At 35.6% G+C, this 23,420-nt stretch overlaps 1 non-coding gene across 1 annotated transcript; it reads right to left on the reverse strand.

The window, feature by feature from the left end:
• Positions 1 to 23,294: 23,294 nt before the first annotated feature.
• Positions 23,295 to 23,367, reverse strand: TRNAK-CUU (transfer RNA lysine (anticodon CUU)). The gene has a single exon. It is a non-coding gene; the product is annotated as a tRNA-Lys (tRNA).
• Positions 23,368 to 23,420: the final 53 nt, after the last annotated feature.

The raw sequence follows: 23,420 nt of genomic DNA on the forward strand, positions 1-23,420 counted from the left end.
TGGACTTTTACTACACAAAAAATTAAATCAAACACAAACTCCAACAAAAAATAGGATTAGTAGGATTCGAATATATATTCCGGTTGTAATTTATTTTCATTAGTATGGCAATATTTTTGGTAAGCAGGTACTAGCGAAATTTCAATCACTAATTTTAATTCCTGGCAATGATTCCCTTGTTGTCTGCTAGCAACATTAGTATTATTCCTGTTATCCACGAATTTCACAAGTTTTTTAAGTACAAAGAAAAATATTTTTATGTACATTATTATTGTGCTGTAATTTTCATTTGCTGTACTTTGATATCTGTTTTATATAATATTGTAAGCTCCTGCTGAATAGCTACTTAGTGTAGCCAGTAGGTACAAATTCCCATTAATAATATTTATAGTGTACCTCTTAATAATAAGATAATAATTATATGCCGTTTTGTTAAAAATAACCTCTAAATCTCATGTACGTTGTAGGCGTCTACTAGAACCCAAAACAAACCATTCATTCATTTGTAATTTGTATGCAATTCACAAATAATTATTAAGTAAATAAAGTTATTTTACTACAGAAAGCGTTTCATTTTAATTACTAACTAAGAGACATCGATGTTAATTTCATTCATGTTAATTTCAAATAAATTAAATATATTTGTTCGTAGCATAGGTAGCAAATATATTATGTTTATATGAACGAACACATGTCACTTGATGAGTTTAATATATACTGAATATTGTATACTGCCCGAAGAAGCTACGGTTGTAGTGAAACCCGATCAGCATTAAATATAAAAATGGTGTTTGCTAAGTTATTGCTTTATTTTATTTTAAATATACACTTCCCGAATGTCCCGAATAGATGATACATAACCTAAAAATAACATAGGTAGGTATTAAACCTTCAATTGTGAAAAACTATCACCATGAAAATCTTTTACACATAAACTATACCTACTGGAAACGTAAATCATCATCTAAAAGTATTAATTCATAATTTACAATTCACACACGAGGTTGATTATAACATCAACATGCTTCAGTAGGCAGCCAACAATGTACTTCGTTTGTCAAGCACTCTGAGATATTTTGACATCTCGAAATATAACCTCTCGAATGTGAGAATCGATTTGCGTTTTCGAACGAATTCTGACAGATTGAAAGCGATTGTCTCGGACTGAACATTCGAATGATTTCTGACATTTCAGAGCGATTGCTTCGATTCCACTTTCGATGACGTTTCAAAACGATTGTCTCGGAGTTGCATTCGAATTAATTCTGACCAATCACAACGCTTGGCTGGCATCGATTATTTCTGACCAATCACAGCGACGACTTTCGATGACGTTTCAAAACGATTGTCTCGGAGTTGCATTCGAATTAATTCTGACAATGAATCGAGATATTTCGAATGGTAAAAAAGATCGAGTAAGCCATCGATGATTCATCCATTCCGCCCATTGCTACCTGGAGTTTCCTCAATCATCGTCTATGGTAAAGACGTAGGTCCATTATATCTGTGGTTAAGTGGAAAACATTTTTTTTTCATTAAAAAATCCTGACGTTATCGATCTAGCGAATAAAATATCTATGATCCCAGATCTCCGGAAGCGTTGACATTAGTTCTAAGTCATATCGCGTATTGAATAAATCAGTTGTCGTGTACGGAAGAAAAATAACATTGCCGCATTCAGTATTTGTAAATACGTCGCAAAATAATATTAATGGGTTACGATTTTTAAATTGCATTGATTACAGTACACATATTATAAAAATATAAGGTAATTCCGGATACTATCTTTGGACATAGATAGTGTGTGAATTGAGTTATCTGCGATTTATTAAGATTTTCTCGACCGTTTGCAAATGTCGAGGTAATGCCGCAATAATATCTTCATTCCCAATTATAAGCTATGTATAAGAATTCAATTTTTTGATAGAATATTCCAAGCGACAACATATATTCAAAGCTCACACCAATAAGAGTTCCGTAACAACTTTGTTATGTTTCAGGTAAATTTGTTTGAGCTTGAACAAATCACCAATCGCAACCACAAAGCAATGCCATGGATCTAGTTAATCCAGAAACTGTTTCCATCAAGACGGAACCAGGGCCCCAGGAGGAAAGCGGAGGTGAAATGCCGTATATGGATATAGATTTCGACCTCCATGATGTAAAGAAAGAATGTTCGCAATATGCGGAAAGTACTTGTACAGCCAGTGAGTTTTATTTTTTTGATTATCCTTTTTTTGGTTCATTATATAATCTCAGTGTTAACTAGACAGAAGGTAAAAATTAAGAAAAATACAAAGTAATAACAAGGTTATATCAAAGTAAAAACAAAATACCAACCGACCAATAACGGTGTATAACAATTTGTTATTTGAAACGATCCGCATAAGGGTGTATATATGTTCCTTGAAGTAAATTTATACCTCCCTTAATAAGAATAACTCGTTTTAAGGGAGGGAATATTAAATCTGTAAGAATGGTAGGATGTTGAATTCAGATGTTCGGAATTCATGTCCGTTTTTAAATGTCGTGGAAACAGGACACATGCATATACATTACATCCTCTCTTGCCGTAAATAATTATATTTGGTTGTTACCCTAAAGAGAATCTGCCTAAAACTGCCGTATTACCGAACTTTTAAATTTAATTTAATTTCTTACAATAAGTTTTTGATACCTCAAGTTTTCATCTCCTGTCATATGAATATGATTTAAGTTACACGTATTGCTTTAAAAATACATGAATGATGCGGATTGAAGAAAACATTATTCGATAGACGCGGAAGCGGACATCTTGGGTCATTATTATATCTTATCTCAACCTTCAAGTCTCTTATCCAAATTTCCTCTTATACAAGTTTAATTAAGGTTTTTTTTCGTAAATATTTTATCTTACAGTTATTTAATAAAAAAATGTTTTTTTTTTTTTTTTTATAAATAAAAAAACACATTACAGTAAATTACATAATTACAAATTTCCCAACTCAATTGTGAAATAATCTCTCGTGTTTGAATTGGGTAGGGTTTTACCTTATATCACTGTTCAACGGAAATATTGTCGTTTTATTTGTTAAGGTTGCATTAATATAGAGACTGTAACTATCAAGGCGGAACTTGGACCCCGAAAAGAAGATGAAGGGGGTATTCCTTATATGGAAATTAATATTGATCAATCGGATGTCAAAAAGGAATGCTTACAACGCTTCGAAATAATTAACCAGACAGCAGGTAAAACCGGTTTTCCGTGTATGATTTAACTATTAGTATTATTATATGTTTTTTTAGAATTCTATGTGCTTATCTATACTAACCGCGGAAATTTAACTTGTGCCTTCCATGAAACACTTATATACTTATGTATACACCACTTTTAATTAATAATAATCTAATGATTGATTGATAGCCAATGGCTTCTTGGTCAAAATAATGACAATTAACTTAAAATACGAATTTTGTAAACCATCCTTATCCGTATAATTTTTCAAATTTATCTTCAGATCTGAAGTCGCATCCTGTAGAAAAAGGATTTTCTTGTGCCGATTGTAACAAATCCTACCGTGGTATGTCAAATTTTGAACGTCACATTTGCACTCATACAAGAGAAAAACCTTTTTCATGTTCTTTGTGCAACAAATCATTTTGTCAAAAAGGCAGTCTGACGAGCCACACGCTGTCTCACACTGGAGAAAAACCTTTTTCATGTTCCGAGTGCAACTATTCATGTCGTCGACAAGACCAACTGACGAGACCCATGCTGACTCACTGTGGAGAAAAACCTTTTTCATGTTTGGAGTGCAACTATTCATCTTCAAGAAGGTGGCAACTGCAAAGACACAGGCTGTCTCACACTGGAGAAAAATATTTTTCATGTTCTGAGTGCAACTATTCGTGTTGTCAAAAAGGCCAACTGACGAGCCACATGCGGACTCACACTGGAGTAAAACCTTTTTCATGTTCTTTGTGCAATAAATCATTTTGTCAAAAGGGCAGTCTGACGAGCCACATGCTGACTCACACTGGAGAAAAACCATTTTCATGTTCTTTGTGCAACAATTCATTTTCTCAAAAAAACAGTCTGACGAATCACATCCTGACTCATACTGGAGAAAAACCTTTTAGGTGCCCCGAATGCAACTATGCATGTCGTCGAAAAGGCCAGCTGACGAGCCACATGCTGACTCACACTGGAGAAAAACCTTTTTTTATGTTCTTTGTGCAACAATTCATTTTCTCAAAACAGCATTCTGACGAACCACATCCTGACTCACAGTAGAGATAAACGTTTTTCATGTTTGGATTGCAACTATTCATCTTCAAGAAAGTGGCAACTGAAGTGGCACATGCTGTTTCACACTGGAGAAAAACCTTTTTCATGTTCCGAGTGCAACTATTCAAGTTATCAAAAGGGCAGTCTGATGAGCCATATGCTGACTCACACTTGATAAAAACCTTTTTCATGTTCTGACTGCGACTATTCATTTTCTCAAAAGAAAGGATATATTCTGATTCTCATTGGAGAAAAAACTTTTTCATGTTCTTTGTGCAACTATAAGTTATCTCAAAAGAGAAGTCTGACGAGCCACATGCTCACACTGTAAAAAAAACCTTTTGCATGTTCCGAATGCAACTATTCATGTTCTCGAAAGCAGCATCTGACGAACCAAATTTTGTCTCACTACACTTTGAATCAGTTAAACAAAATATTTGACGTTTTCTTAACATCCCGAAGAGATCAGAGGAATTACTTTACTCTCAAATTATTTAAATTCCAAGCTTTCGATCATACGAAGAACGTAATCAAGTTTTATCATGCCTCTGTCTTACTATAACACACTTTCAAAACGTCTAATAGCTTTAGTAGAATATAATTTGATAGTAAACACCATTTTTTTTATTCTTAAATATATTTGTATTACAAAGGTATAGTATATTGTCCTCCACGCTAAGAGTTCACCTGTGTTGTGGATTTTTTCCCAATACTGTACTTAGAATCGATAATTTTGATAAATCTAGATAGTTTGAGAAATTATTTTTTAAGATTGGGATAATCAAGGCTATTTTCCATTAGTCGCCCTAAAACTGGATAACAGGACGTTTCCCGATAAACTTTTAGTAAATTCCTAATCGTGACTATACATTAGTGTCTCGTTAGAGTATAACATCCATGGTTCTCTGTTTGTGCGCTTATTTCCTCTAAACTATGCAACGATGTTTGATAGTGTTTTCACTTAAGGTATAAAAAATGAAAACACTTCTAAATTTTACATTTAGAAAATTTCTTCCCGAAGGTTTTTACATATATGTATTTATTATAAATTATTATAATCATATGTGCATGATACATGGATATTATATTTATTGAAAGAAGAGAAAACTCAATCGACGCCGGGTACACGTGAGCTAGTTATAAATATATTATATTGTGTTTTTTTTTATTCTGTTAGTGGATTCGGTTTCAGTCTGTATTTTATTTATTTATGTCTATTCTTGAATACACGTTTTACAAATTATTACAGTGGTTTATATTGTAGTACAGAGAAAAAAGGTATAAAAAATAAAGAACATAGGTTGATATTGGTAAAACTGTATGTGGGTGATATTGTATGTAATGTATTTGGTTATGGTTTGGTTATTATGATCGCCCTCTGTCAAATGAGAGTGGGATTCTTTTGTAAAGTTGAGGAGAATTGAATAACTTCGTTCCTTAACTTAAAGAATAATTTTTATAGAGGTTTTTTGGATTTTAATGAGTTGATTTTAAAATATTGTCATTTGCACTGCCCCATCTGATAATTCCGTATATTAAGAGCGATTGGCGAAGAGCATGTATATTTCTCCATGTCTTTTCACTGAGGGCATTCTGATGGTTTTGAAGAAATAACTTAGTTTTTAAAATTTTATTATCTAAATAGTTTTTACACACAGATCAGTTCAATTATAAAGGATAAAGAATTTTAACGCTGCATTTACATCCGGTGATTAACCAGTAGGTTTCTTCCGCTTGTTAATCTCTGCGTATTCTGCTGGAATAATTTTATTTTTTGAGAAGTTGCATTGTTAGAAATTCTCGTTCTATGATCAATGAATTGTGATGAGCATCTTCTTTAACTAAATGTTTAATCGCCAAGCGATATATTAGCTAAAGTGTCACATAGAACTAGGTCCAAAATGCATCCATATTTGTTAGGTAACTGGTTAAATTGAGCAAAAGATAAGAAGTCAACTAACGCGAGTGAACGTTGGTCTTTGTTAGTTGATATTTGTAGATTATTCCATTCAATATTGGGCTTGTGATAGTTGTAAATGATTAAAAACTTGTCATTGGGAAAACCGATCGTCAAATCATATAGTATGACTGTAGTATGGTGTTGGTATGACTGATAAATAATAATAACTTCTCTTATGATTTTCTTACCAAAGCAACTATTACGAAATATTTACACCCCGATACCAACATTTACTTCAACTTTTTTTAAATAAAAGTGTCGCAAGGTCAAGTTGGGTGGGGGAGAGTCACCGGTTCTACGAGTTCATAGAGGACCGACAGTCAAGACCGAGACGGGAGTGGTTGAGGAACACCAAGTATGCGTTTCCCGCCTGACGATATGATGCTGGGCGGTGGATGAAGAATTTGAATATGAGTTCGAGATATGTTTCTCGGTTCGACAATATAAGGCTGGGCATGAACCGAAGAAGAGCGGTGACCTGACACGGCCAATGGCCAAAGTGCAAATAACAAAGGCGCTGGCGCTGGTGGGAGTATTTGCTGGAGTCTCGGCTCGGAGGCCCTTAGCTGCTGAACTGAACTTCGGCCTTACTAAGGCCACGCAGAGAACTCGTAAACGACAAGGTAAACAATATAATGCGTTTAATTAACAATGGCGACGTGAACAATGGTGAAGCAACCCCGAACCAAATGACAACTAGTTTAGATTTAGAAATAAGTAGATCTAAGTAAATTTAAGAATATGTATTAAAACTTGGCCAAACCAAATTATAACCCAAATACCTAAATATCTAACATCTTTTTATGATTAAATTTATCCCCCTCGTCCCAACCGATGTGACCCAAATTGGTGAGAAGGCAGAGTGGAGAAAGTACACGACCGAAGAGGTAGAGTATAAAACTGCAATTTATTTAAAAATTATTATTATTCTGAGCTCGTTACCGGAAACATGAACGGATTTGTTACAATTCTCCCTGCAGCTATCTGTCTCTCCCTAGTTCTAGGGATTTCTCCCGAGACTAGGTATTACTACAGCGTTTCCATAGAGTGAGAGCTATGCTATCATCACAACACAAGTAACATTTCCCGCTTTCTGTAGTGGTGGTAGGAGATTATCAAATATTGTTAGCTTATTCGTAACCCAATAATGTTTGTCTTTTTAAAAAAATGTAATATTTAAAAAAATATTTGACTACCCGATCTGTAAAACCAGGTCTTCCCAACTTTCATTTTGTATATTCTCTTTTCTCAACAACAAACCTCAGTGATGTTTAAAAAATACCACTAGCGTTGAAACCCCAATGAGACTGAAACTTGATAAACATTTTCATAACACACTAAAACTATTTCACAATTTTAGTTTTATGTTTAGGTACCTCCCTTTTTTTTCTTTGTTTTATCTTATTATGGATTTCAACACACCTACAATAAAATAAACAACGTAATTAAAATTATCTGCACCCAAAATCATTTCTAAAAAACATATCGGAACCATTATCAAGCGTAACAAATGGCGTCTTGACTTTATTATGCAAATATCTATGTTTTTTTTTCATCCGCAAGCCTAGACCCAGAATAAGTGCATATATCGCATTTAAAAAGCTTATCCGCAGAATGCTTCAAGCGATGCTTTGCAAGGAAGCCAAAATCTCAAGAAGAATAGTTACAGTCATCTCATTTCTTTAGTTTTTCCTTCCCACAAATTCTTCTATGTTTACTGAGGGAGCTAGAGTCTTTACGACCGCATGTAAATTGGTCGCAACAGTGTGGTTTTTCTCCTCTATCTATTCTCGTATGCACACCCAAACACCCAGCTTTAGTAAAGCTTTTACCGCATACTAAACACGCGTGAGGTTTGAGACCTAGATGCGTCTTTTTATGCGCGGATAGACAGCTAGTATTTTTACAGGTATGGGCGCATTGGTCGCACAAAAACAGCCGCTACCCGCTGTGCGTTCTTTTGTGTCTTTGTAGAAGTCTATTTCTAGCGAATGTTTGAACACACTCCGTACATAAGTCTGGTTTAACTCCAGAATTACAGCGTTTATGTACGCCTTAAGTTTCCAAGACTGGAGCATGTGTAAATGAAGAGATTACAAGCGAAAAGGTTTTAAGGCATTGACCGCAGAAGTATGCGTGGCGTCTGGCGTCTTCTTCTGCATCATCGTCGTCGTCTTCGTCTTCATGGTCATCTTCATTTTGGATATCTGCATCATCAAGAAGAGTCTCTTGTTTGATGACTACAGGTTTAATGCAGCCAATTAGCATGTCTTCCACGGCACTAGTGGAATCCATTTTAGAAAAGGGTTTATTTAAGTATATAACGCGTTATACGACATCAGCTTATCCTTCCAGACAGGTAAGTTTTCGTCACTTCGGTTTGAGGGTAACCTGAAATTAATAATAGAAAATACACGTATTAATTAATTCGTTAGTATACAGTACAGGAGTACTAACCAGACTAATGCATCCCCAATCTGAAGGAAGGTCTGAAGGAAATGAAGAGGGTCAGTAGATAAAAAGAGGAAAGATGTACATTAATATATTAAGACCCTGTTCACTTAACAAGGTTAATGCCACCCAATTTCAAAATATGCCGAGATGTTAAATTATGAACTTTTTTATGGCGGCGATACTGAGAGTATCTTTCAATCTGGTTCATGTTTTCAGAATTCAGACGAAATATGCAGATAATTATAGCGCATTGGTCGAGGTCCCGCTGGGCCGGCCCTATGCGGACGCAATTGGAGCAGTCTGCTCCGGGCGTCGAATTGCCTGACACATGGCTCTTGAAATTATTATTAAAAGATAAATCATCCGAATATTATTGATTACAGTGTTCACCTACCTAGGGCCTGGGTGTCTACTGGTTTTGACAAGGGGCACCAAAATTTTAATCGCGCTATGTTTGGCTCGACTCGTTTGAGTTATTTCATAAAATTAGTCATTGAAAATAATATATAGTTGCAATACGTTCCAGAGCGGAAGATCGGCTTCGTGTAATATCACCATTCTGAATTAAAAGGTTGCTTTGCGTCACAATTTGTCTAAAATTTAGCCCTGATAGATCAACATCTAAAACAGGGCCGGGGACCTTTGTCGTTGGGGACAATTTGGATATTTGTACTATCACCCGCAGGCCGCACTTAGATGTCGGTATGGGGGGCGGAATCCTCAATATTATGAAATGAAATGAGTCTAATACTAGAAATTTTATAACTACACCAGAAAGCGAATATGGTTTTCCTTGAGTTGCATATAATACATCAATGAATAACATTCATTAAACATGACCACCCAACGAGAGGCTGATTTGATTCACAGTTTGTGGATGAACCCAACACGTGCAGTGTTATACTAATACCAGCTAGAGGAGAGCGTAAAACACTTCAACATTTTTTATTTAAATTTTGATAATTCCTCGATGCTTCATATTAATGTTTCATAAAAAAATACAAATCAAATCACACCACATCCCGACAAAGAAGCCGATATGTTTTTATGTACAAAAAAGGTTTAGTGGGTTTATTAGGAAGAGAGTCTACTGCTAGAATCTTTTTAACTGCACCAGAAAGCGAATTTGGTTTTCCTTGAGTTGCATATAATCGTTACACGCGGAGTAAGCAAATGGTTACCCTCGGAATTATGCAGGATATGGTGTGAAACTAGAATTTAAACTCCACTCGGAAATTGGGAACGGTTTCCTTCGAAATGCATCAGCAGATAATACCGGAACAGGAATTTTAACTAATCATTCGCAAGACGATGATTAGCTGTCGATGATTAGCAAGTCGATGATTAGCAAGTCGTTGATTAGCTGTTGCGCGGGATGTCCGCGCTGCTGTATATCGACGAACCGCAAAATTTACGGAATACTAATTTCTAAAACTTCCATCTTCATACAAGAAACACAAGGGATATGTTTTGAGTTAATGGGGAATTACATAATATCACATAAAAGTAAGACAAAACGGCTTTTAACTAATAATTGAATGCGCGAACTTTGATTAAAACTACACCCATGACACGAAACTTCGAAGTGCAGTTATGAATCTTGGAATTTGTAACTGCACTTCGAATGCGGTAATGTTTTCCTTCAAAACGCGCTAGCAGACGAATTCACAACCGCAATTTTATTGTTTCATTATGAACACAAAACTGATTTCAACTTTAGAGTGTATCCTTGTGTGAATTCCCAGCTTTAATTAAAACTACACACGATAATTAAAATGAACTTGTTACATGTTTTCAGTAAAATGTGCATAGAAGAAGCTACTAATAAATTATACGATTTCGAATTACCTATATAAAGCTGTGGACCGTTACATCCCACTATACAAACCTCCTCTGATTTACCCAATAACATGTTCACGGAAACATGTCTTCCACTGATGGGCAACAAATTTGCAATCTTTATGATGATTATTTTCAATCTGTTTAAGTCTGTTTTCAAACAACAAACATTTCCAGAAATAGTGTAGACACAATAAATAATAATAACGTGAGATCAATACATCTAAATTCTTATTGAATTAATACAATTATTTCGTTACAACTAATACACCCTTAGAATACTGCACACCTACGCCAGTGACACACCGGCTTCCTCTTGGGGGTACCTTGCTGAAGGATTTGCAATTTAAAGATAACCGACTGATTGGGCAAGCATTAAGAAATCAAAATAAATAACCGAAATTTAATTACTACGCCTAAACCCTATTTGACACATGATACGTGTCCGGTGATAAACCTTATAAGACATTCAACATCATAAAATGTGTGAATAGAAATAATTATTAATTTCCTGAATTATTCCAATAATCATTTTGGTATATCTTTTTCCATCTGCTGTCCGGTACACTAAGGACGGGTTATATCTGAGAATTCTAACAATTATTCAAATTTCAAAGTTAATTTTCAAGTTCTGTTAAAGGTTTTTTCAAGTTCTGTTATTATTTAAGTTCTGTCTAGCAACTAGTCTGTGCGATAGACGCGTAGACCATCAACACATGGGTGAGGTTATAATTAGAATAATCTCGGCAGGTGTGTGCCGATGTGAATTAACTCTTGGATCGCACACCAAAAAGAAAGGTACTCGCAATGTGAACTTACGGTTTTCGGTGAACGCTCGGTGGTGGAGGAATTCACATGCACCTGGAGAGGATCGCACACATCGGTACGGTACACGTTAAAAGTCGTTAACTCTCATTCGATCCTGGTTTCGTTAAAGCGCAGGCGCGGGCAGCTCAGTCAACTCAAAGCCACACTGCGCAGACACAAACTGATAAACCCAACCATTTTCCTGTCATTTTCATAATCGCTCTTGGAATTAATTTTTTATATGCGGTTTTAGCAAAATAAATATTGGTTGAGTAGAATAAATGTCTATAACTTAATTATTGTTTAATGTCTATGAAAGAATAAATATTTTACTGACCTACCCTTTTCTTAGGCTGGGTTACACTTGTTAGTAAAATTTTCGACTTTCGTAAATTTTTGAAAAGTTACTCACAGGAGCGCTTACATATGCATCCAACTTTTCGTAAATAATGCTCACGGAAGTTGTTAGGAAGTTTAATTTACGAACTTCTCACAGAGACCGCTACACCAGTAATTCTATTTTTGGAAAGGGCCTGTTCCCACTTCCGTTTTAAAAACGGAGGTGGGTCCCGTTTTAAAAACGGATGCCCTAGTGGCTGTAGTGGATGTATGGAGCTGTTCACACTTGTCCGACACGATTTCAAAACGGATCTGACATTTTTTGTCGGATGGTTCGCCAGCGCAGCGCGTCCGTTTTCAAATCGTGTCGGAACACGCTCGCTCATAGTGTTGTATAGCTATACTCGGTCCAACATTAGAACAACCCGTGGACGCGCATGTCTCCGCCCCTTCGCCCCACTCCTAAAAGGACGAGCGTTAACACATTTAGACCCACTTTTTTAACAAATTAATTATTTAATTTATTTTCCTACCGATAAATAAAATAAAAAATTAAAACATTTTAATACATTCAAATAATGATGATGATAGTATTACAATACATATTGTACTTTATTAGGCCTCAGATTTATCAAATCGGCTAAGAAATCAATCCAAAGTTGAAAATAAAAAAATGCCATTAAAAAAAAAAATTTAATCAGATGATTTATTTGAAATTTCAAAAGCTAACGAATTATCATTATTGTCCTCGAGTTCATCAACAATGTGATCGATATTCCAATTTTTTTTTTTGATAACAACAATATGTCGAACAAAGTAACTCCAATGTTCCGGTGTAACTTTTTCCATACCTTCTTGAATGAGTCGTCTTACGTCACTTATTTTGAAGGAGGTATTGTTAACTTTGACCGGTTCTTGTATACCGCAATAACGTATATTTGATGGTGTGTAGCCCAATACCCGTTTGCTCAGAAATTAAGTGAATGGCACATGTTTGTGAGATATCAGGGTCACCAGATAAAATATTTTCATACATATTTATTATCATTGTCCGTTGAGGTTTGTGCACCACCTATAAACATAAAAAAACCGATCAACACCAGCATTCACAAATTTTATACATATATTACCTATCTATATCCTTGAATTATAAAAATGCATTGTTGTAAATCGAATAGTCATACAAATAACACATAAATAATGTTTACCTGTCCTTTTTTGTTTTTCGTAATTGGTGATAATGAATTCGGACATATCGGCTGAACATCCATTTTATAGCAGGGTCTGAATGGGTTAATTTCTCTAAGCGCGGGCACTAACGATTAACGAATTGTCAGCGAAGATTGCCGGAGATAGCCGAGCGATGGTGAAGGAAAGGAGCGGGGGGGTGGTATGCGCAGAACGAACCTAATTTGGTACTCCAACAGGTCGTTCTTATCGTGGACAGAGAATAGAGCTGTTCACACTTGTCGTCCAGTCGTCCAGAGTCCCCGCCACACCCCGTCCCCTCCCCGCCCGCTCCCTGTCGCAAGGAAGCAGGCACGCTGCGTGCTTGTATTTGGTTATTTTTTTAAGTAAATAAATCAAAACTACAATAATGGATAAGGAAATAAATCCCGAAAATTTAATACCACTGGTCGAAGAAAGAGTATAGTAATATTTTATTTTTAACTAAATAAAAACAAAACACTTGGTGTACACAACTTTTGTATATCAAAATTTATATTTTAATTTTTTAAAGTTTACTTTTTTTAAATTTTAAAGCTTTAATGAGATGCACGATGCACGGAAGAGCGTATTAGTTTAATAAACACATAATAAAAAAATATTTTAGTTGTTATTGTTTTCTTACTTTAAAATATCGATAGCCTTTCTTCAGGACAAATGCACTCTCTCAATTTTGTATTTTGATATGTTAAGCTCTCTGAAACTCATTCCAGTAGATGGTGAAAGGAAGTGATAGACATTCTCTTAAGCCATTAAGCGCCCTTGAGGTGATTTTCTCACGGTGAAAACGGCGCTATATAAATAATCCAATCATTATTATTCTAAAATAATTAAAGAACTTTAGTTCATCACTTCTCAACTCACCAATTAACACTTCGAAAAGTCCTACAGAAAATCATTCAGCTATGATTGGTGTACCCAAAATTTTCTTTTCACTTTTTTCCTTCTTTTTAATAAGTACCACATGACAACAAGAGCTTCATCGTCGTCCATTGCGCACCATTACTGAAGAATGAGCAAATAACATGTTTTGGTTGAATCGACAATTATTTTTTTTCATAGAGTATGGTCCGTTTTTAAAACGGAAGTGTGAACAGGGCCATTGGCCATCCGTTTTTAAAACGGGACCCGCCTCCGATTTGAAAACGGAAGTGGGAACGGGCCCTTAGATGGCTTCCTGACAACAACGCGTTGCCGCCGACCTTGACAGCTGTCAGTTAGTAATATTTGATAACAGGGATTTGTTTATTTACGGTTAGATTATGGATCCCCATATAATACCCATTTCCGCACACAACGGATTGCCGCTGCGATAATATGCACAATTTTGTCAAACAAAAACGTAAGGGCCCGCAGAGTGTGTTGGATTAGCAGTTGGCTTCAAAGAAAAAGTACTGATGGGGCTTTCGTTCGTTTAGCGGCAGAATTAAGAATTGAGGATCAACAAAAATTCTTTAAAGCAACTGACTTCTAATACATATTGGAAATGATTGGACCGCTAATTAAAAAAGAATGATATTTCTTTTTGGAATGCTATTTCACCAGCTGAAAAATTGATTCCTGAGGCGTATGTGTGTAACACCATGTACGATCGTGTGAGAAATGCGGAGATCAGCAAAGAGTACAAGGCTGATGTAAGCGTAATGAGTAAGATCAAGAAAGGGACGCTTAGACGGTTTGGGCATGTAGAGCGAATGAGCGAAGAAAGGAGTTTAAGAAGAATATACGATGCAAATGTGAAAAGTAGCAGAAGTCGGGGACGCCCGAGGAAGACATGGCACGACCAAGTGAATCAGATACTTGAGTCAGGCCATGTCAAGAGTCAGAATAATAGAAGAGTATGTATTAGACGATGTATGAATGTGAATGAGGCAAGAAATGTGTGCCAAGACCGAGTTGTATGGCGGTCCGTCCTCTCAGCCTACCCCTGCGGGGAAAAGGTGTGATGGTTAGTTAGTTTGTTTGAAAAATTAATGGTGACTATTCGATTTTTGGCGTCAGGTAATGTTTTCTATGTATTCTTGTATTGCATTTTCGTATGCATTCATTGGAGATATTAATTTGTTGTGAAGTTTGATAGCTGATCCATCAGTTCGTGAAGTCGAATACTAGAATCGTTATCACACATTTACACAGGCATTTGTTAAACATGACATTGTGTTAATGATAAATTAAATAATGTTATGTTAGTCTCCATAGGTTATTGCAGTGTATTATTTCATAAAGCTGTTCATGGCGACAAGTAAACAAGTCCCAGAAAGACCGAATCGGTTGCAGATTTCTGTTTTACCATCCCGACAGTGACGTCAAAACTTACTGTAAGCATCTCAACTTATCAATCTGTTTTGATAAGCTGTGAGAGAGCCGTAAATTCCCGCGTGAGCGATTAGACCTGTCAAAAACTTACGTACAAAAAACTTCTGTAACTTGGTATAAATTACGGTAAGCGACTTATGGTGTCGTTTACATTGGTAAATTTGTCGTAAGTCACTTACGTGAGCAACTTACAGGAAAAAACTTACAAGTGTAAAGGCAGCCTTATACTTTTTTCCAGTAACTTCTTGGCTGTGGGTATAGACGTGAACCAATTGTCACATGTCAGGTTTCTGTTAAGACGTTACCAGGTGGGTGCAACAAAATATTGCGGCGAGGCATTCTTGAGCGAGAAGGTTTAACACCAGTCCACTTAACCCGTATGTGTCAAACGCCCCATTTTTAAAACGGTTAGTAATTTCCGATTAAAACAATATCACATGCTTTTGTTTTTTTTTTTATGACTAATAATTTATTTATTATGATTCCTTGCAACACTTATAGATATATTTTACTCGCGAGACGCCATTTTGTTTTTCATTATTCACGTCAAAAGTGTCATAGTGGTCCTTGTAGCTATGTCGCGGAGAAAAAAGTAAGTAAATGTAATTTATTTCCATAGTTTTGCTGCAAATGCGACATTATGTCATTGTATAATATGTATACTATAAAATAATAATATAAATAGTTTAATTATGCTATATTCCGATATCAGTCTAGACAGTTTTGTTGTGCGCCCCATTTTAGGGGCGGTGAGCGCGGCAGTGTACACATTTTAGAAGTGTTTCTTTTGATATAAACTTTCGATATTCTACAGTTGTACATAAAGATTATCAAATATTGTTAAAAATAATATCATAACAGCATACTTTAATTGTCCCTAAATTGTTTTTTCAGCTTGAGAAGTAGAAATATAAGAGTGGAAAGAGATTGGAAAAAACAAGACCTACCAGAGTACAGTAGACAAGAATGGACACAACAAAATTTCTTGAAAACTAACAAATCACCAGTGGAGTGGTTTGAATTGTTTTATGATGAAGAAGTCATAAATATGTTTGTTGAGAACTAAAAATAATATGCAGTCTTTGTTGGCAACAATAATTTTGATGTGACAAAAGAGGAACTGCGCCTGGTTATAGGCATATTTTTGTTGAGTGGTTATTGTGTTTATGCCAGAAATAGAATGTATTGGGATACTGGCTCAGATACTTACCACCTTGGTGTTGCTGAATCAATTTCCAGATCCCGATTTGAGCAAATCATGCGCTTCATTCATGTTTGTGACAATGCTGCTTTAGATGCTAAGGACAAGTTCACAAAGGTCAGGCCATTGTGGAAGATACTGAATGAAAAGTGGATGGCATATTCTCCACAATTTCCGGAAGTGAGTGTCGTCGAATCAATGATTCCTTATTATGGACACCACACCACCAAACAACATATACATGGCAAACCAATACGGTTTGGGTTCAAGAGTTGGTGCATGGCTTTACGGCTTGGTTACCTTGTACAAGCTGAACCTTACCAAGGCGCGAGTACAGGAAACACTAATCCCGAGTTAGGAGTTGGAGGTTCTGTGGTAACTAACCTTATTGCAAAGTTACCGGCGGCAGGACAAAAAGTCCATGTTTATATGGACAATTTTTTTACGTCTCTCCGACTGCTTACCCACCTCAAAGTAGCAGGCAATCAAGCTACAGGTACCATTAGTATGAATCGTGTTGAAAGGGCGCCTCTGAAAGATACTGCACAAATGAAAAAGCAAGCGCGTTGCAGTTACTATCAACTGACTATCAGAATATCAGGTATCTCCTTGGTCCAATACAACGACAATAATGTGGTAACTGTTGCATCCACCTGCGAAGGAGTCAGCCCGTTGGGCTCGGCTCAGCGATCGTCTAGCAGTGAAAAGAAAAGAGTTGCAATCCAACAGCCGTCGTGTTTTCTACAATATAACAAGTATATGGGCGGAGTGGATCGACTTGACCAAAACATCGGTTGCTATAGGATAAGTATCAATTGCAAAAAATGGTACTGGCAACTTTTGATGTGGCCTTTGAATGTATCTTATGAACAATGCATACCAGCTCTACAAATTGTCTCCAACCGGTCAGGCAAAAGGATATTTAGATTACCTGGCATTTATACGAGAAGTTACCCGAACTTACCTTGGTCGATATTCATCAGCACGTTCTATCGGTAGACCACTGAAGCAAACGACAAAAAGACAAAGAGCCCCAGATGGAGTCAGGCTGGATGGTATAGGGCATTTGATAGTATCAAGTCTTACATAAATTCGTTGTGCCGAGTGCCACAAAAATACGACTAAGAAGTGCAGGAAGTGTGATGATTGTCACACAAACTGTTTTGTCAATTTTCATACATAGAGTTTATAGAATGTTGTGCTTAGTTGTAAGATTTTGTCATTATTATACTTTTTGATACATTCATTTCTTTTTGATACATTCATTCATCATACTATAATCCCATTTTTATTCTCAACTACCTAACATTTTTTTATGCTCGGTAATGCGCCCAGCGCCCCATTTTTGGGGCGGTCGATTTCTCTATAAAAAAATAAAATTTTAACAAAAAATTGTATACTACATCATTATTAAAGTCAAATCGAATACTAAAATGGACATATATAAAGAGAAATTTTAAAAAAAAAATTGAGCACATACGGGTTAAGTCGATTATTATGACCTTTTCCTTACAGAACTAATGGAGAATTTAGCACACGAACCAAGCGCCTACCTTCTTCATTTATACCAGCCCCGTCATTGTCAGGCACTAAATACTCTTCATCTCCTTCCACGCTATCTTGATCGCCGTCTTCGTGAGATGCGACTTCAAAATGGTCCCGGAAATCCTCGATAACACCAATTTCAACCCCCCCCCCCCCTAGACTTGATGCATACAAGATTGAGTCTGGGATGCCATATCTGAAAACAATACAACACCTCATTACACTGCAAACACTGTCATTTCATTCATAACACATTATTAGTCCGTGAATGTCTCGTTATTGGGCGCAGGCCCTGCCTATCAACACTGTACAATAACCATTATCACAAAGTAAAGTAAATAATGAAAAATGTGTAAACTTACCAGAGAGATGTCGAAAAACAACTTCAGTAATTCAAGTATAACTGGAAGAAAGAACTAACACTATTCCTACCACGGGGTACCGGGGTACCCCAGAACACCTGTGGACGCGAATGCACTTGCCGTTCGGTCACGGCTTACTGACGTACTTACGCGCCAATTATCGAGAGTAGATTAGCTAGAGCGATTTTTGTAACAGTGCAATATTTTAAACTAAGGGGGTTCTCCAGTACCCCAGGTAGGGTTTAAGAGTTACTTGGTAATTTGGGAGGTACTCCAGTACCCCAGATAGGGCTTAAGAGTTAACAATGACGATGTGAACAATGAAGAAGCAACCTCGTATTAGAAGACAACTAGTTCAGATTTAGAAATAAGTAGATCTAGGTATATTTAAGAATGTGTATTAAAACTTGGCCAAGCCAAATTATAACCCAAATGCCTTAATACCTAACATCTCTTTATAATTAAATTCACCCCCCTCGTCCCAACTGATGTGACCTGCATACGGTACATGCAGTATATGCAATATAGTGTTTTCAATGCATGTAATACATGTAAAAAATATAACTAAACTCGAATATCGTACTTAAAACATATATTAAATTTTTATTTTTATTTATTTTTTATTTTTTTTTATTTTTTATATATACAATAATATTATTATTGGGTTTATAAAAACAGTTTATTTTTAAACAAGTTCTGCTGTGTAATTATTATTACGCGTGACAGCTGTTTCGCCCTCTGAAGGCATTATCAAACTGTGGGTAGCCCACTTACAGACGATACATTTATATTATTTCTAGGTAGGTATTTTAATTTCATTTACTGATTTCTTAATTGATTTCTAAGTAAAATATTAAAAATTATTAATGGTTATTACCCCAGCAAAGTTTCCCCAATTAGTGTAATGTTTAAATTTGACTGAATGTCTTTATGTTAGTTATTCCCAAACGATGACTCATAGGGTTATTTTAATAGCATAATTAAGTACTTCATAGTGCACTCATATTTGCATTAGGTTTGAAGATATCTAGTAGGGGTGAACGAATCATATTTGTTTGTTCATTAATTAGAATAGCTTTCGGATTATTAGAGTTTTTGTTAATTTCTAATTGCTCTAAAAGATTCAGTTTACGGCCTTTATTTTGTACGTGTAACGGTATAAATGTATCGTCTGTAAGTGGGCTACCCACAGTTTGATAATGCCTTCAGAGGGCGAAACAGCTGTCACGCGTAATAATAATTACACAGCAGAACTTGTTTAAAAATAAACTGTTTTTATAAACCCAATAATAATATTATTGTATATATAAAAAATAAAAAAATAAAATGGAGTTCTACAAATTAAACTTAATAACAATAAATAAATATATTAAATTAATTAATTCACTTATTAAGTTGTATGGAAATTCAAATATCGATAACGAGACATGATTGGCTAACGAATTGTGACGTCACAACACACTCACTTGTCCCACTTCAAATTGTTTTTGTTCCAGTTGCCTGTTGAAGTTGTTGAATTAGTTTGATTTTGATAGTCGTAATCAATCCTTAACTCATTTGTTTGTATATAACATATATTTTAAATACATACTATCATGACAGACAGTGGTTTTCTACAAGGATAGTCTAATAATTTGCCAAAAATCAACGCGATTATGATGGCAGTTTTCTTTTCGCAAATTGATTTTTTTTTGTGCAGAAATGCGAGGTGTTAAAGTTTTACGGTAAGTAAATCACTATTATGATGAGTATGTAATGTTTCATGATATATATTGGATTTTCAAACAAAACTTTTATTAAAGTGTAGTGGTACGCCACTACTTGATTCGCACGGCATTCGAGAAGTTTCGGCTTTTTCCAAACAAGCTTCTTGGATGATCTTTTATTTTTTTAAATTTTAGTTTGGCAATATCTACATAGCAACCAAAATGTTCGAGAAGTTTCTTCGCCTTATAAAAGCGACAGCATGAAGGATCTGTTGGGCAGTCAAACTGTCCATTGTGGCACAACTTAAGGTACGCTAGAATTACCGCATCTAAAGCCCATGAAGCTGCTCATTGCCAAACCATGGAAGGCTCACTCGTTGAGAGCATATTCTAGGTGCTAAACTAACAGAAACTGAGTTTCTTAGGCGTGGCAGACTTCTAGAGGCTGAAGTGTTGAAAGAAGTGGAGGAAATAATGTTTGAGAAGTGCGGCCTGATTCTTTCTAATCAGCATCCATTTTTTGGAGCTTCTCCAGATGCAGTAGGAGAAAATTACATTGTAGAAATGAAATGTCCAAATAGCGATACAGCTTTAAGAAGATGCTTCGCGGTCACCATGGACAAACGTAGTGATAAGTACATGGCTCAAATGCAATTGCAAATGCATTTTGCAAAAAAATGTAAAGGTATGTATTGTGTAGCAAAGCCAGACTTCGAAAGTTCGAAAGAGGTTATTGTCTGTTATGTAGAATACAATTACTGTTTAGATTTAATGGAAAAATGCTTAACATTTTGGTTCCAAGCTATTTATAAGAATCTTAAATTTACATAGCTACCACTAGCGTTCAAATTAATCTATTTTGTATCTCTTGTAAGTGTTTTTTTTTAGTTAAATAAAAATTTATTAAAACATTTTCCACCAGTTTTTCCTTCACATCCTACATACAATTGTTAACTAATATTGTAAGATATATCCTTTCATTACCCACGGTAAGGAATAAAGATCAGTGCAGATGTACTAATCATATAACACCTGCACATCAACACCTGCACACGGGAGGGTCTCACACAAATAATAACAGCAGTTGCTTTAAATATTACATTTGAATGAGTAACCCTTGCAGGTTAATAAGACCACATACTACAATAATATGATTATGGTCAGTACTTGCATGCATTCTGAGCATTTGGAATTCTCTAATTCTACTTATGACGCGCTCAACGTGAATGCGCAATCCTTTTGGACTGCTTTACTTCTTCGCGGCTAGACTGAACATTCGCAAAAACACTCGGTGGGCGAATCAGGTCGCAGTCCATCTGCTGCAAAATATGGTCTCAAGCATGACAAATAACCGCAGTCCTCTATAATAATTGCATCAGACGCACGACCACCATAGCCACATGAAACCAGACCATCTGGTGTGTATTACATCCTTTATACTCTGACCAACACATGGATTGGTGAATCGGATTTGATGGCTTTTCTATTTGTATTTCTAGACAGTCTATTGTGGACTGAACATTGCCATACCTTGCCCTGAAGGATATTGGTAGCTGAGCTCTTATATCGGATGTGGTTGGCCAAATTATGAGTTCCTTAAATAAAGCTAATAATCGCCAATATTTTGATAGTCTTGGATAAAATCCGTGCTACAGAGGAATCCGACAAACCAAAGTGAAGCGCAAGAATAGCGAACGAATCATCTAACCTTATTTTTTTAAATGCAATTAATACATTAATTGTTTCTGTAGGTGCTTTGGCAACTACAATAGAAATAATGTGAAACATTTCCTTAGGGATTCCTAAACAGAGTCTAGGCTTTCTCTCTATGACAAGCATGAAAGATTTTCTCATGGTCAGATTAACAAGTCCAGTATCAATCTCGGACCCATCAAAATTGTTACTGTCCGAGTATGCAGAGGGAGTGTAATCTGAATCATTGTCCTCGGAACCAGTGGACACTATATATATATATTATGATGAGTAGGCTCACCCTTTTGCAGAAACAGGTTTTGTGGGTGAGAACTTCAATAGTGAGCATGCCGTGTTTGTCATTGTTGGCACGGTTTAAGTGGACTTGCTTCTGTAGGTAACACGATAGCGAATATCTGCTTATACCGCCTTATTAAACATTTCACAATTGCTATCAGCAGCTTCTGGAAGGTAGAGAATGGCTGTTGAAGTGGAGGGCTCCGAGAGAAGACGAGCTGCTGTAGATGTTGAGGGCTCTGGGTCCAATGGTGCGTTCCTCGTGGGCTCCCCCATTATCATCGCGTCTTGAATTAACCCGGCACGCAATCTTTTTTGTCCTGTTTGCCTTAGGCTTGGTAAAACTTTTTTTTGACAGGCAAAAATATGTGGGATCACTTTTTTTTTCAATCTCATTTTGCATCCCATCATTTGGACTTCTATATAATTTTCTAAATCCTCTTGGAGCTGTTAAAACAAAACAAAAAAAATATTTATTTATTGTGAATTACAGTCATAGTCACCAAAAACATTTTACATAGAAGAAAATGACATTATTACAATAATAACTAAATATAAAATTACAAAATAATAATAAATGTAGGTACAAAATATTGTTTTTAAATTAAACTGTATCTTTTGTATTGTAACACGATTGTTAAGAGATTTCTTAACATATAACCTGAAATGACAATATTTATATGATAAAATATAATATTGTAAAACTATGTAGTCTAATCGTACCCAATATAATCCACTACTCATCAGGATGAATAAGGCTTTTCTTTCAAAACAAATTTATGTGTAAAAATTTTATAAGCACTTTTTTTATTACAATTAGCTTCAGTTTATGGCAGATTTTTGTTTTAGAATATACATTTCACATAAATGAATTTAGCTACTAACATTGAAATGATCTTCACAGCAAGAATGACGAGATTTAGCAGAAAGTACACCATTTTTTTAATTCACATTTTGATCGCGTAGCACCATTTTTTACGCATAATAACTTCATTTGGGACATGTATAAATAATTTGTTTGGTGTCGAAGATGTTGTATTTGTACACTTTGTGTACAAATACAATATCTATCTCACACCTACCTCACACTATGTTATTTGTTGTTCTTAACTTATATTTACTGTAACAATAGCATGATTGGCATAATTAACATAAATTATCATAATTACTTTGTAACAATAGCGCACCAACGCGTCTTTATTAATTTTAGCCATATTATTCTATTACATTGGCGCCCTACGTGGTTTGATTTGTACATAATTGAATTATTCTATAACAATGGCACCCAACATGGGGCTCGAACCCACGATCCTGAGATTAAGAGTCTCATGCTCTACCGACTGAGATATCCGGGCATAAAAATGAGTACGCACGTGTTTATACAAATATCTCTTTTGAGAACACGAAA

The sequence above is a fragment of the Hesperophylax consimilis genome, unplaced genomic scaffold (assembly GCF_061612785.1).
Source record: "Hesperophylax consimilis isolate HC1 unplaced genomic scaffold, BYU_Hcon_1.0 scaffold_36, whole genome shotgun sequence".
In the NCBI taxonomy this organism is placed as follows: Eukaryota; Metazoa; Arthropoda; class Insecta; order Trichoptera; family Limnephilidae; genus Hesperophylax; species Hesperophylax consimilis.